Raw genomic sequence first — 13210 nt, forward strand, 5'->3', positions numbered from 1 at the left:
GAAAAAAAAAATTTTTTAATTATATGTACTGCATATGCATAGTGCGATTTGAACTTGGACACTTTCGGCCGCAACTACCCAGCTAGCAGAGAAACGTACTTTTGCCAACAGTGCAGTTTTCGTACATTTTTCGTATCCGCAAACGTTCAGAAAACGATTTCCATATTTGTTAATTTTTCGTATCCGAAGAATGTCATCTTATTTCAAAACAATAATTTTAAAATATTTGTCCAAACTGAGCATTTGAAAACATGTATACGTATTCGCCAGTAGCTGAGTGTGCAGAAAAGTGTGCTACTATTTGGTAGCTTTTAAGAGGTCCCAGGTTCGCATTCCGTCAGAAGCAACACATTAAAATTAGTCATTCAAGTTGAAATAATTGCTGAATCTTAAATTTGTGTTTTGTTTGGTTTCCTGTACCTATGAACAAGTTTCTGTGAAGTTCATAATGAAATCGAAAAATTGAATCAGACAAATTTCAGGAAAACAGCCGAAAGCGCATCCGTTTTACAACCATTTTCGATAGTTTTCTGCACATACGTTTCGGATGAACACTTAAGTGGGAGAACTGATCTGAAAAACGTCCGAAAACGGAATCGGAAAACGGATGTAACATCAGGTTTTTTTACGAAATTGTTTCCATTTTCGGATACGTTCTGGCTGGGTAATTGTAGCTAGCATATTTGCGCACAGTGTTGCCATTTTAGCCGTATTCCGGCTAGATTTAGCCGGTTGCGATAGCAAACAGCCGGAGAAATGTCGATTTAGCCGGAAGCCGATTTGTTAGCCGTTTTGCAGAAAAAAATTAGCTGTTTTTAGCCGATTTTGCTACTTGCCTTGTTTTCTTAAATTTTAAATATGTAAATATATATGTTTCCATTTTTGACTAGGCGACCCAAAATCTGTTAGAAATGGCTACTAGCCTTATCGTGGAGAAAATTTTCATGTCAGGCAGGGTTGTATGAAATTGGGCCGATTTCGCTTATTTTTATTTTAAACGAAGAAGGGATTCTCTTCATAAAATGTTTGTTATAAATGTCTTAATTTTAAGTGTGAAGTTTTATTCGCAAACTTAGAAAATAAGAAATAGTTTCCCTGTTAAGACACTTAAGATGCGTTTGTGTTTGGATATAGTGCCAACAAACAGAATAAATATTACATGTAGATATTGTCTTCCCAGATAGCGCATATTCAATTCTGCCTAAATTAAAAAACACAATTTTTGCCCACTCCCAAAGGTTTAAGGTAAGGGAAAAATTTATATTTTCAAGCACTATGTACACATATGTATTTTTTTAAACAAACTTTTTTGCTGAGAACTTATTTAAATAAATTCCAAAAACCGAATGCCAACTTGAATTAAAGGAACCAACACTGAAGTGAGTCAAAATGAGAATAAAAGAGCACAAATTTCTATATAAAGCAAAACTCCCTGGGAATCCTACGAGACATCTGCCGGTCATATGACCGGTCATCTAAATGGGAGATCTGCAGTCTTGTGGCATCATATTTTACATCAGAATTGAAGGGATTTCTGAAAAATCTGACCAGTTCTTTTGTGTAACTGTGATTTTGCATCCCTTGTCAACATATGGCCTCGGTTGATGTTAACTTAAGGTCGTTGTTTTACTGCCTTAAAATTGAAGGGAAATTTTCACAGCGTTTTTTATGTGTATTGGTTTCTATTTGAGTGTATTGAGAATCGGTCAGTCTGAAAAGGCTTTGTAGGGAAGACAATAGGTTTGTTCGTCGAAAATCCAGCGAGAATTATCACTCAAAATATCAGATAGTAAGAAAAAATGCTCCCAAATTCTCTCTCATGTAGAGAAACTTGCAATTTTCTGTACGAACGCAAATTCTTATAGAATTTTTAAATTTTTATAGAATTTTTAAAATTCTTTCAGAGGAGCAAAAAACAGGATCTACGTGTATATATCTTGTCAGTCCGACTTTCTTCAACATACGTTTCAATTTCTTAAGAATACAGTTTTTTTCCGAGTACCTTTCAAAGCATTGGAATTAACTAAATTAATTAAGTAAACAAGTATTAACTTACATTTTTCAATTTAAAATCGATCCAGTTGTAAATTTTTAAATTTAACGAACTTGTTTACTCAAATTATCGTCGACAAAAAATCCAACCATGTGCCACAATCATATGTTTTTCCTAATTGCAAATTCTTGCTGGAAAAATTTTTTTCGGCTCGAATTTATAACTTCTCTCCAAGAAAGAGTCTTTTTACTCGTGATTTATTTAAATAAAACATGTGAAATTTAGTTGAAACATTTTAGCCGGTTTTATTTGCCAATTTAGCCGGTTCGTCCAAAAAGTTCTGGCAACACTGTTTGCGCACTCAGCTACAGGCACAACAGAGAACTGTATATTTATAGAGAAGGTCCAAGAACGAATCAGCGTGGAAACTGTGAAATTTTTTTTTTTTTGAATTATGAAAAAGGATCTGTGAAGTGCACAACGAAAAAAACTGGTACTTTTACAGGCAACAAGTTACGCAGCGGGAGTAAATTGTCACCTCCTAGGACAACTCCATGTTAATTGTGACAGTAGAAAGCTGGGTGGTAGATTTCCGAGGTCCGGTATTCGACTGCCGAAAACTGGTGAATTCACTAGTTCTGTACTAGTACTTTCCGCTGCAGGGTATAGATACATACATATATACATACATATGTATGTGTGCGCGGATATGAAATGCAGCCCTTCGTTTTAATGAGTTTTCTTCTAAGTAATACATACATCCAAATATACAGTGACGAACAAAAGTATTGGCACAGTGAATTATTCGCCATATATGCAAAGTTTTTTATTCTAATTTATTTTCGATAATTTTTTATAAAAATATAGTTAATTCTATACCAGAAAACGTTATAATAAAAACTCTAAACTTTGTGCAAAACTCAGGAAAGTTCATTAAATTTGCACACTAATTTGTAACTTTTTATTAAAATTTTTTAGAAAAATTCTAAGTATGCAGTTTTATAGCCCATTCAAATTTAGTATAACAAAGTGCAAGTTTAAAGTCCCCAGAAAATCGCGTTGATTTTTGGCAATTTTTTTAGTGGAAGGTGTTGCTCATTTTCTCCATACAAAAAATAATTGTCGAATTACTTTGTATGGAAGAACATGCGTGAAAAAAAAATTACCAAAAATCAATGCGATTTTGTAGCGACTTGAAACTTGCACTTTGTTATACTAAATTTGGGCTATAAAACTGCATACTTTGAATTTTTCTAAAAAATCTGAATAAAAAGTTGCAAATTAGTGTGCAAATTTAATGAATTTTCTTGAGTTTTGCACAAAGTTTAGAGACTTTATTATTATATTTTCTGGTGTACAATGAACAATATTTTTATAAAAAATTATCGAAAATAAATTAGAACAAAGAACTTTGCATATATTGCGAAAAATTCACTGTGCCAATACTTCTGTTCGGCACTGTATATGTTGTTATTCTATTTACGTGTGTATAATTTTGGTTTCTTATTAATATCCTTATAATGGCGAATCGAAACATTTAAAAGAAATAAAAAATGTATATGTATTATTTTTTCTGCTTTTCTTTACTTGCAGTCTTGACCAGACGCCCACTTTTCTGATTAGTCAATCTTATCCTCACGAAGTTCCATTTATTATATATTGTAGCAAACAAGGTATGTATTAAAAAGTATTTAACTAAATCGTTTAATAGAAAATTATAAATCGAGTGGCTCATTTACGATGTTTTCAATGTGCTAAGTAACAAGTTAAGTTGACTGCCATCACGGCCGGTAAGAAACCGCAAGCAAAGGGCAGACAACCATCCAGGAAGCTGCCTCCTGTCCCTGAGTCGAAGCTGAAGTTCAGCGAGAAGCAGGTCAGTAAATTGCTACCCTGATCAAGCGTAAACTAAAGCGCTCTGCTGCGATTACAATCCGTAAACGTGAAAACTTGGTGGATGCTGAGAAATATCAAACAAGAAAACTCTGTGATGGACGCCGTGAGATGAAGTTGCGCCGTGTGGCAAAAAAACGCGGCCAATTCTACGTGCCTAAAAAATCCATATTGGCTTTTGTGATCCGTATCCGCGGTATCAACGAAGTTGCACCAAATGCGCGTAAAGTTTTACTGTAGTTCCGTTTTCGCCACATTAGCCACGGTTTGTTCATCAAATTGAACAAGGCAACCATTAATATGCTATGTATGCCGAACCCTATATGGGGTTATCCAAATCTTAAATCAGTTCGTGAATTGATGTACAAACGTGGAATTGTCAAGCACAACCATCAACGTGTCGCAATCTCTGACAGCTTTGTGATCGAACGCAATTTACGCAAAGCGCACGAAATTCAGTGCGTTGATTATTTGGCGCACGAAATATTTACTGTTGGAACCCACTTCAAGAAAGCCTCCAACTTCCTGATGCCATTCAAGCTCAATACATAAACCCGAGGCTGGCGCAAGAAGGCTAATCACTACGTTGAGGTTGGTGATTTCGGTAGCCGTGAGCATAAGATCAACAAACTGCTGCGCAAGATGGCTTAAAGGAATTGTTTTTTTTTGTATTTAAGGCGACAATCTAATTTGGCACATCTTCAAAATGCATATACTCCAACTGAGAAAATAATGACAATTATAATTTATTTAGATGCATATTTTAGCTAAATGTTATATCGTCGCCTGGATAAAAGATTGTCACAAGTTACTTTCGGTAACTATGTACTTTTCGGAATGCTATGTACTAGTTCACGAAATTCTTAAATTATNTCAACGTGTCGCAATCTCTGACAGCCTTGTGATCGAACGCAATTTACGCAAAGCGCACGAAATTCAGTGCGTTGATTATTTGGCGCACGAAATATTTACTGTTGGAACCCACTTCAAGAAAGCCTCCAACTTCCTGATGCCATTCAAGCTCAATACATAAACCCGAGGCTGGCGCAAGAAGGCTAATCACTACGTTGAGGTTGGTGATTTCGGTAGCCGTGAGCATAAGATCAACAAACTGCTGCGCAAGATGGCTTAAAGGAATTGTTTTTTTTTGTATTTAAGGCGACAATCTAATTTGGCACATCTTCAAAATGCATATACTCCAACTGAGAAAATAATGACAATTATAATTTATTTAGATGCATATTTTAGCTAAATGTTATATCGTCGCCTGGATAAAAGATTGTCACAAGTTACTTTCGGTAACTATGTACTTTTCGGAATGCTATGTACTAGTTCACGAAATTCTTAAATTATATTATTTTGTTAGTTTAGTGTCAGCCATTTATGAGTTTAATAACATTTTGTCGTAAACATTTGTCAAAAAATTTGCAGTAAGTTTTAATGATATACGCCAAAATGTGATAACAATTTTTTATAAATTAACGATACTTTTTACTAATCAGCCTAATCGTGAGTTTCGCCCGAACAAAATTTCGCCAACAATCTTTTCATCCACCTTCAGTGAAGACACGCAAACGAAAAAGTGACCCGGTTCTAGAAAATGAAACTCATGATTAGGCTGAATATGCCGGAAACTAAAGAAGAACAGGTAACTCTATTTGAAAGATCTTGATTAGTTTAGTACGACAGCAATACTAACGCAATTTGTGCCCAATAGCCGAAAACATTTTAGTCAATTACTCAGAAATTAAAGAAGATATCCAAAAACCAGTTAACAAAAAATCGAAATATCTTACTTTAAAATATATAACTGCATCTATAACTACAAATTGTCAAAATGACGCTTCCGGCAATTTTCCATCCAAGCGACGATATTTGAATGTTCCTCGCATAATTTCGAGCCTGTATGTAAATTTTCGGGAAAAAAGTGAAAAAGTATATTTATCTGCTGTAAAGATATTTTCGCAGATTCACAATTTATTTAAAATAAATCTATCNATAATTTTCACCACATTAAATAGCTGCACAACACCCTAACTGCCGAAAAAGTGTTGCTTGCAACACTAGACCTTTATGGGGACCAAATTTGGCGAAAAAAACAGCTAAGTTTGTTTACTGGATATACTGAGCTCCTGATCGCCAGAACACAAATAAACGAGCTTAAGCAAAGTGTCGGCTTTTATAGCATTTTTTTACAACGTTTGGCAATTTTGGCAATATGCAAGACAAGGACAAACTTACGTTACCATAATGAACTGTCAAAATATGAAAGCATTGCCAGACTAAACTTACACAAAAGCATTGCCAGACTTACATAAAAGCTTTATACAATAACAACGACAGTCTTTCTTAGTTTAAAAATTCATCTCTTATAGAGCAAGAGCCAGCGACGGCCAGACCTTCGTTATTTTATAAAGGCTGAAAGCTTCTCTATGTATGCTCCCAACACAGGTAATAACAAACCCAGACTATGAAATTTGGATAGTGGTGGCTTTGGCAGGTACCAGGTAGTAAAGGTGTATAAAATACCACCTCAAATTCATGATAGTATAAAGGTCAGTATTTATATATCTTACTCGTAATAACATTAGAAACAACGTCGTTCATTGCCAGATACTTAGCATGGTTCCTACCCCTTGCCAGACACCCTTAAACCATGAAAAATTTAAGTTCTACTTTCGTTATAGTATAAAAGCTGATGTTTCCTCACTTGCCAGACCATTTTGATAGTTCCTTTATCTTGCCAGACGCTTTAAAGGCGTAGGTGCGAGCATGAAAAAACTGATAAAAATTATACTTTGTTAGTTACTTATCGGAGACGGCGGTCCTTACAAGTTGAATTCCAATTTCTTACAAAATTTGTGAATGCCAATGGCTATTCGCTTTGCCACAAAGCCTATTTTTTGCAAAATTTTATAAGAAATATAAACATAAAATTAGACTAAAATTCTATAAAAAGAGTATATTTGAGAAAAAAATCTTTAGAATAAAATGTCCATGTCCACAAAATAAAATCTAATAAGTTACTTAATTATGTGTTGGAGCCTTACGGACTTTTTTTAAATTAAATTTAATTAAAATTTCGATATTGTATTAAGAACTTATTGCTTACCATAGGAGGGAAAAATTATTTTTATAACACTGTAGGGAATATTTCAAGTTTCCAAATTACCCAAAAAACGCCGAGACACGTAAATTTAATTTTGGATCCTAGATTATGGATCCATATGCCGTTTGAATTAGAATATTATTATGCATATAATAATATAATAATAATAAATTGGCGCTTACACATGCATATGTTAGTGTTTGGCCGAGCTTCTCCGCCGACTTGTGCCGTGCGCCTTGATGTTGTCACACAAAGCGGAGTGACCTACAGTTTTACGCCGACTCCGAACGGCGATTGTATTTTTATGAGAAGCTGTTTTTCATGGCAGAAATACACTCGGAAGTTTGCCATTGCCTGCCGAGGGACGACCGCTGTTAAGAAAAAACCTTTTTCTATATTTTTTGCGATGTTGCTTTGACCAGGGCTTGAACCCAGGTGCTGATGAGTGAACGCGCACTGCTTACCATTACACCACATCGGCCTATGCATATATATGACAAAAAAAAAATTGCAATGTACTGTTTTAATATTACCAGCGCTGTAAGTCCGATGATAAAGCTCACAATTTATGAAACTTTAAAAAAAATTATTAAACGTCAAAAATTTTAAATAACCCTAGCTGTTTTTTTGTATCACGGTTGGTTCTGTACTTGTAGTGGTATATTACCATGGAAGACCTTTTAATTTGAGCCGTTTGTAAAAAAGTGATAAGAAAATAATATTGTTTTCTGAGGAGACATTAAAAAAATGTCAAACTGTTTTGAAAGCCAAAAAAAACATAACCTTAAATATAAAGATGTTATTTTGCCTGATGAATATACAGACAGTGGTTATCACCGGGAATGCTATCAAGCATTCACAGGACTTATGACAAAATTTTCCACCAGTGTACTTCCAGACAATTTACCGCCAGCTATGCCGTTGATACCTGAGTTGACCACCGAACCATCTAATTTTCAGCCAATATCAACAATATCTTGGACATCAAAACCAACTTTAATTTTCAAAGATTTTTTTCTCAAATATACTCTTTTTATAGAATTTTAGTCTAATTTTATGTTTATATTTCTTATACAATTTTGCAAAAATAGGCTTTGTGGCATAGATAAAAGCCATTGGCATTAACAAATTTTGTAAGAAATTGGAATTCAACTTGTAAGGACCGCCGTCTCCGATAAGTAACTAACAAAGTATAATTTTTATCAGTTTTTTCATGCTCGCACCTACGCCTTTAAAGCGTCTGTCAAGATGAAGGAACTATCAAAACCGTCTGGTAAGTGAGGAAACATCTTTTGATAGTTCCCCAAGTGACATATATAAAAATCAGCTTTTATACTATGACGAAAGTAGAACTTAAATTTTTCATGGTTTAAGGGTGTCTGGCAAGGGGTAGGAACCATGCTAAGTGTCTGGCAATTAACGACGTTGTTTCTAATGTTATTACGAGTAAAATATATAAAAACTGAACTTTATACTATCACGAATTTGAGGTGGTATTTTGTACACCTTTACTACCTGGTACTTGCCAAAGCCACCACTATCCAAATTTCATAGTCTGGGTTTGTTATTACCTGTGTTGGGGCCATACATAGAGAAGCTTTCAGCCTTTAAAAAATAACGAAGGTCTGGCCGTCGCTGGCTCTTGGGCTATTTCATAAATGCAAAAAAAAAACAAATTAAGCATATACAACTTTTTCATGCCAAGTATGAATAAATTCTCTAAATGGCTAAAAAAAGGATAGGGGCAATTTTAAATTTATGTGGCCAAAAAAAGTATGTGGTATGTAGCTAAATCTAGCCACCAAAGACTAAAACGGCAACACTGATGATAAATTTGTTTGCATTTTTCACTCACGATAAAAGAATGCAAAAATTGATTTGGAATATTATCGATCGCGATAAATCTCATAAATGAATGAAAACGAATAATCATAAATGAGAGTTTCCGAACCCTGGTTGTTGGGCATTTAACTAGATGTTGTTAGGCGCGCCTGCTATTCTTTTGGGGTTTGTAGCGAACAATCCGGCTACAGGGTGGAGTTGTGCAGTGGTAAATCACAAATCACGTCGAAATACCTTAAAAGCCAGTTTCATGAAAGCAATTTAAAGAAAATTTATTTTTTTTACTTGAATTTAATATGTAACCTGACAGAAAAAAAATAACTTTTAACTCAAATTGCTTTCGTCTGAAATAAGTCTGTGTATGTACATATATAGGATTTCCGTTGAACAATGATACGCACCCATTTTGAAATTGCCACCCGTTATACTATAAAGCTTCTAGGACAGATTCACTATAGAACCGGATCCAGTGTTGCCACTAAAAAGGTTTTCCCCTACCACTTTTCTTCTTAAATCCGACCAAAATCGTTTACAACCTACCAAATAAATTTTAATTACAAAAAAGGCATTCTGGAAGCATACTATTCATTTATTTAAGATTAATGGTGCATTTACATGGTACGAAGCCCTAAGAGCTGTTGATATGTTAAAATAGAGGGACTACATGTTCCAATGAGGAATTCAATGATATCGAGTGGGATGCATATAATACATTTTTTCATAAGAAAAATTATGGGGAGATACTGTAAAGATACTGTTGTGAAACTGTTAAGCATATGAAATTATAGAAAGTTGGATTTTCATACATCTTCCCATAAAAAGTTAAGAGATGCAGAGATACCAAGGAGGTTTTTGCCCATTTTGATGCCTTTTTAATATAAAAACCCACCGAAAAGGAGGAAAGCGGCAACTCCGCCATTCACATACATGTCAAAAGTATGAATTTTAAAAATTAAAAACAATAAACAAACAAATTCAAAACAAAGAAATTCTTTGTACTAGAACTTTTTAAATAGAAGCCACTCACGTTTAGTAGACAATAAAAATACAAAAAACTATGATAACAAACTTAAAACAAGACATTACAGAATGTTTTAATGAGCTTTATATCACATTTACGTAAAAGTAAGCCTATATTTTCCAAGCTGGCAAAGAAATGAAAATGTGTATTTTTTGTTGTTTACACAAAGACTTGCCAAATATACATATAAGTCAAAATTATAGAAGGCATGTATACTTCTCCTTTTAATTTTTTGATACAGTTCATGCTTCTTTCTGGCTTTTACAAATGCAGGGATACCGCACTTATTTCGGTACAATATGATCGTAATATATTTTCAATTCGAAATCAAAGCAAAATATCACACGAAAATGTTTGCGATTTTAGAACCATTAGTGAATATTTGCAAACTACTGCAAATAACAGAGTGCCATATCTTAAAAGGTGCAGAGAATTAACGAAACAAACAAGCATTTTACGGCTTCATGTTTCCTTCAGCCGCATTGCTATTTTTTCTAACTTTTCCTTTTGTTTAGCGCTGTAACCGCTTAAGTTATATATTTTAATTTATACATGTGAACTATTTTCAATGATCATTTTTTCATTTGCTCCTGAATTTTGGGTACACTTTCTTATAGTACCTCTCATTCTTTTTTATATTACATATATACACTTCGAAGTTCGGGATAGTATTTTGATATACCAGCAATATATGTAAAAGTAGTGGCGGCTGCTGTAGAGCATTTCGCAGAGCCTGAGTTCAAGCCCAGTTTTTTCTAATAGTGGTTGTCCCTCTGTTGGTAATAGTAAACCTCCGAGTGTATTCTGTCATGGAAACAGCTTCTCATTAAAATACAATTTTCCTTTACTTTGTGTGACAAAATCACGCACTCCGCATATCGGAGGATAAGCTAGGCCAAACACTAACATATTGTTTAAGAGCCAATATGTATATCGTCGTTTAAAGTACAAAAGCGCGTATCGTGGTTCTGCAAAATTTCGAAACTGAAATTTGTACCAAAAAAGATATTTCGTCACCGGAAGCTCCTGACATCAAGCACTTAGCCATTTATAATAAAATATCGATACTTAGACATAAGGAGAAGAGATAGTAAAGTTTAAAAGAGAGAACCGTTTTTAATTAGGACTCTCTCCTATAAAATTAAGGCAACCTCACATACGAGGTTTTGCATTTTCTTGATGCGCGGTTTTGTACTTTAAACGACGATATGCAGAAGTATTGCATACATATTTTGGTGCCTTTTTAAGTATAAAATCCACTGATAAGTCGGCATCCCTATGATTTCAACTTATGCCAAACGTTTCGTAAACAAGCAATTCTGAACAAAAAACCGTTTTTCCACAAAAAGGTTTAAATGGAAGCATTACAAATATGGAAAAATAGCAATCCACAAGGCTTTATTGGCAGTAGGTTAGGGCTGCCAGACGTCCTGGTTTTCCAGGATTTGTCCTGATTTAGCAAATTGTCCTGGTGTCCTGGTGTCCTGGTCCACACATAAATTGTCCTGGTTTTAGTGATGGTGAATGCAGACACTCCTCTAATTTTTAGCAGATTCTGCTATGAAAAAAAAGGTTAAGCTTTCTGCCAAATTGATAACGAAACGTTTTTTCTAACATGTTGAATATTTGGTGAGCTGACCTTCTTGCTGTTTCGTTTATTTGGTTAAAATCTCAATTTTTTTCAGGCAAATGCAAAAAAAGTGCAAGTTCCTGAACAGGTACAAGGGTGAAGGGTCATACATAATTTCAGGAGCTAAACTTCTTATCAAAAAGGCCTTTCTTTCCTTTCTCCTTCATTCTTTTTTGTGGAGTGGCACAAATTGAAGGGCTTCTGCTTTCGCTACTCAAAAAAGAGCTTTCAGAAGGTCTTTTGTAGGACGCCTTCTGAAGAAGTTCTTTTAAAGTTTTTGTTAATTCATAAAAATCATACTTCTTTAAGGAATTTATTTAAGGTTCATATCAAAAAGTTTTATTTAGACTTTAAATGCCTATTTGCAATGCTAAGTAATATAAACATTTATTTAAGTACATTCGCGTAAATTGTAAATAGGAAACACCTTTCTAGGAAGCATGCAGGGAAGCACTCCTTCAGTCCTTGTTGGGTAAGCCTTTAAGAATGGCTTCACTTAAGACAGCCTACTTAAATTATCTTCAGGTTATATAAAACGGCAAAAATGGATCATGAAGCGCGTTGTAGGATATGCGGAAATTTGCTAGAGGTGGTACGTCACCGTCACGAGAAATTTGTTCTTTTATGATTAAAAAAATTCAGAACTTGAGCATTTCATGACCATCAATCATTCAGCTCTACGGATTGTGCCACAATAATACGTTGCTTATAATATCTGAATCAAAGCAACTGTACTTACAGGGAATATATTGGCACCATATTCACTTGTATCTTCGTTTTTGATTTGGATGGTAAGTGTCCTGGTCGAAGGGTTCAGGATTATCGCAGCGCTACAGTAGGTCCTTTTTAAAGCAAATTTAACAAAAAAATAAGCTTCTAGTTTCGAAGCTAGAAAAAAATAAGTCAAAATTGTTAAATATATATCGCTTTCATTAATTTCTTCATAGAGTTGGTGCTTCTTTTATAGGAAAATTCATACGGCTTATGAACAGATTCATACCATGTAAATGCACTTTGTACATTTTAAAACAAACAAGAAATGAATAAATTCAGATAGAGTCTTAGGTACAGAGATGAGATCATTTAAAATTTATTGGTTGTATGAATTATATACATATGTACATGTTATGTACCAATAAGGTGACTTTCTTAAAAGTAAATTTAGATCATTTAATTACACATGCAAATCTTTAGCAGCTGTCCACACGTAGTGCGGGTCATTATTGTTTACAAGTTCCTTGAATAATATTATGCTATTGATACTGTCAATCTTCCGGAACCTGCACCCGCTACAGCGTTCGCGACCCTCCTACCCTCAAGGGAAGAGTGGAAGCATGACGTTGTAAGTAGTGGAGAGTCCATCCATGTATACACAGATGGCTCAAAGTTCGAGGGAAGGGTTGGAGGAGGTGTATATTCCCATCACCTGGGAATCTCCCTCAGCTTTCGTCTCCCGGACCACTGTAGCGTTTTTCAAGCTGAACTGATGGCAATCGTCAGGGCCACGAAACTGGTAAAGTGTGATATGATACCCCAAGTTGATATCTATATCTTCACTGACAGCCAGGCGGCAATAAAGTCCCTCACGAAGCAGTCGACAACCTCCATGGTAGCCATGAAATGCCGCGCATCTCTTAACGAGATGGCTGAGTCATTTCGCCCAAAGGTAATATGGGTTCCGGGACACTGCGGCATAGAGGGGAATTGTAAGGCCGACGAACT

At 34.9% G+C, this 13210-nt stretch overlaps 1 protein-coding gene and 1 long non-coding RNA gene across 2 annotated transcripts in view; one reads left to right on the plus strand and one right to left on the minus strand.

Annotated features, from left to right (window-relative positions):
- The window catches only part of LOC108359212 (peroxidase-like), a 250596-nt gene that overhangs the window by 7145 nt on the left and 230241 nt on the right, over nt 1–13210 (minus strand). The gene's annotated exons all lie outside the window — the stretch shown is intronic.
- On the plus strand, nt 215–7802 carry LOC108359214 (uncharacterized). Its single transcript, XR_001846890.1, has 3 exons — nt 215–404; nt 3870–3873; nt 7792–7802. It is a non-coding gene; the product is annotated as an uncharacterized LOC108359214 (long non-coding RNA).

Source organism: Rhagoletis zephyria, unplaced genomic scaffold (genome assembly GCF_001687245.7).
Source record: "Rhagoletis zephyria isolate East Lansing unplaced genomic scaffold, Rhagoletis_zephyria_1.1 Rzeph_scaffold_00355, whole genome shotgun sequence".
Lineage (NCBI taxonomy): Eukaryota > Metazoa > Arthropoda > Insecta > Diptera > Tephritidae > Rhagoletis > Rhagoletis zephyria.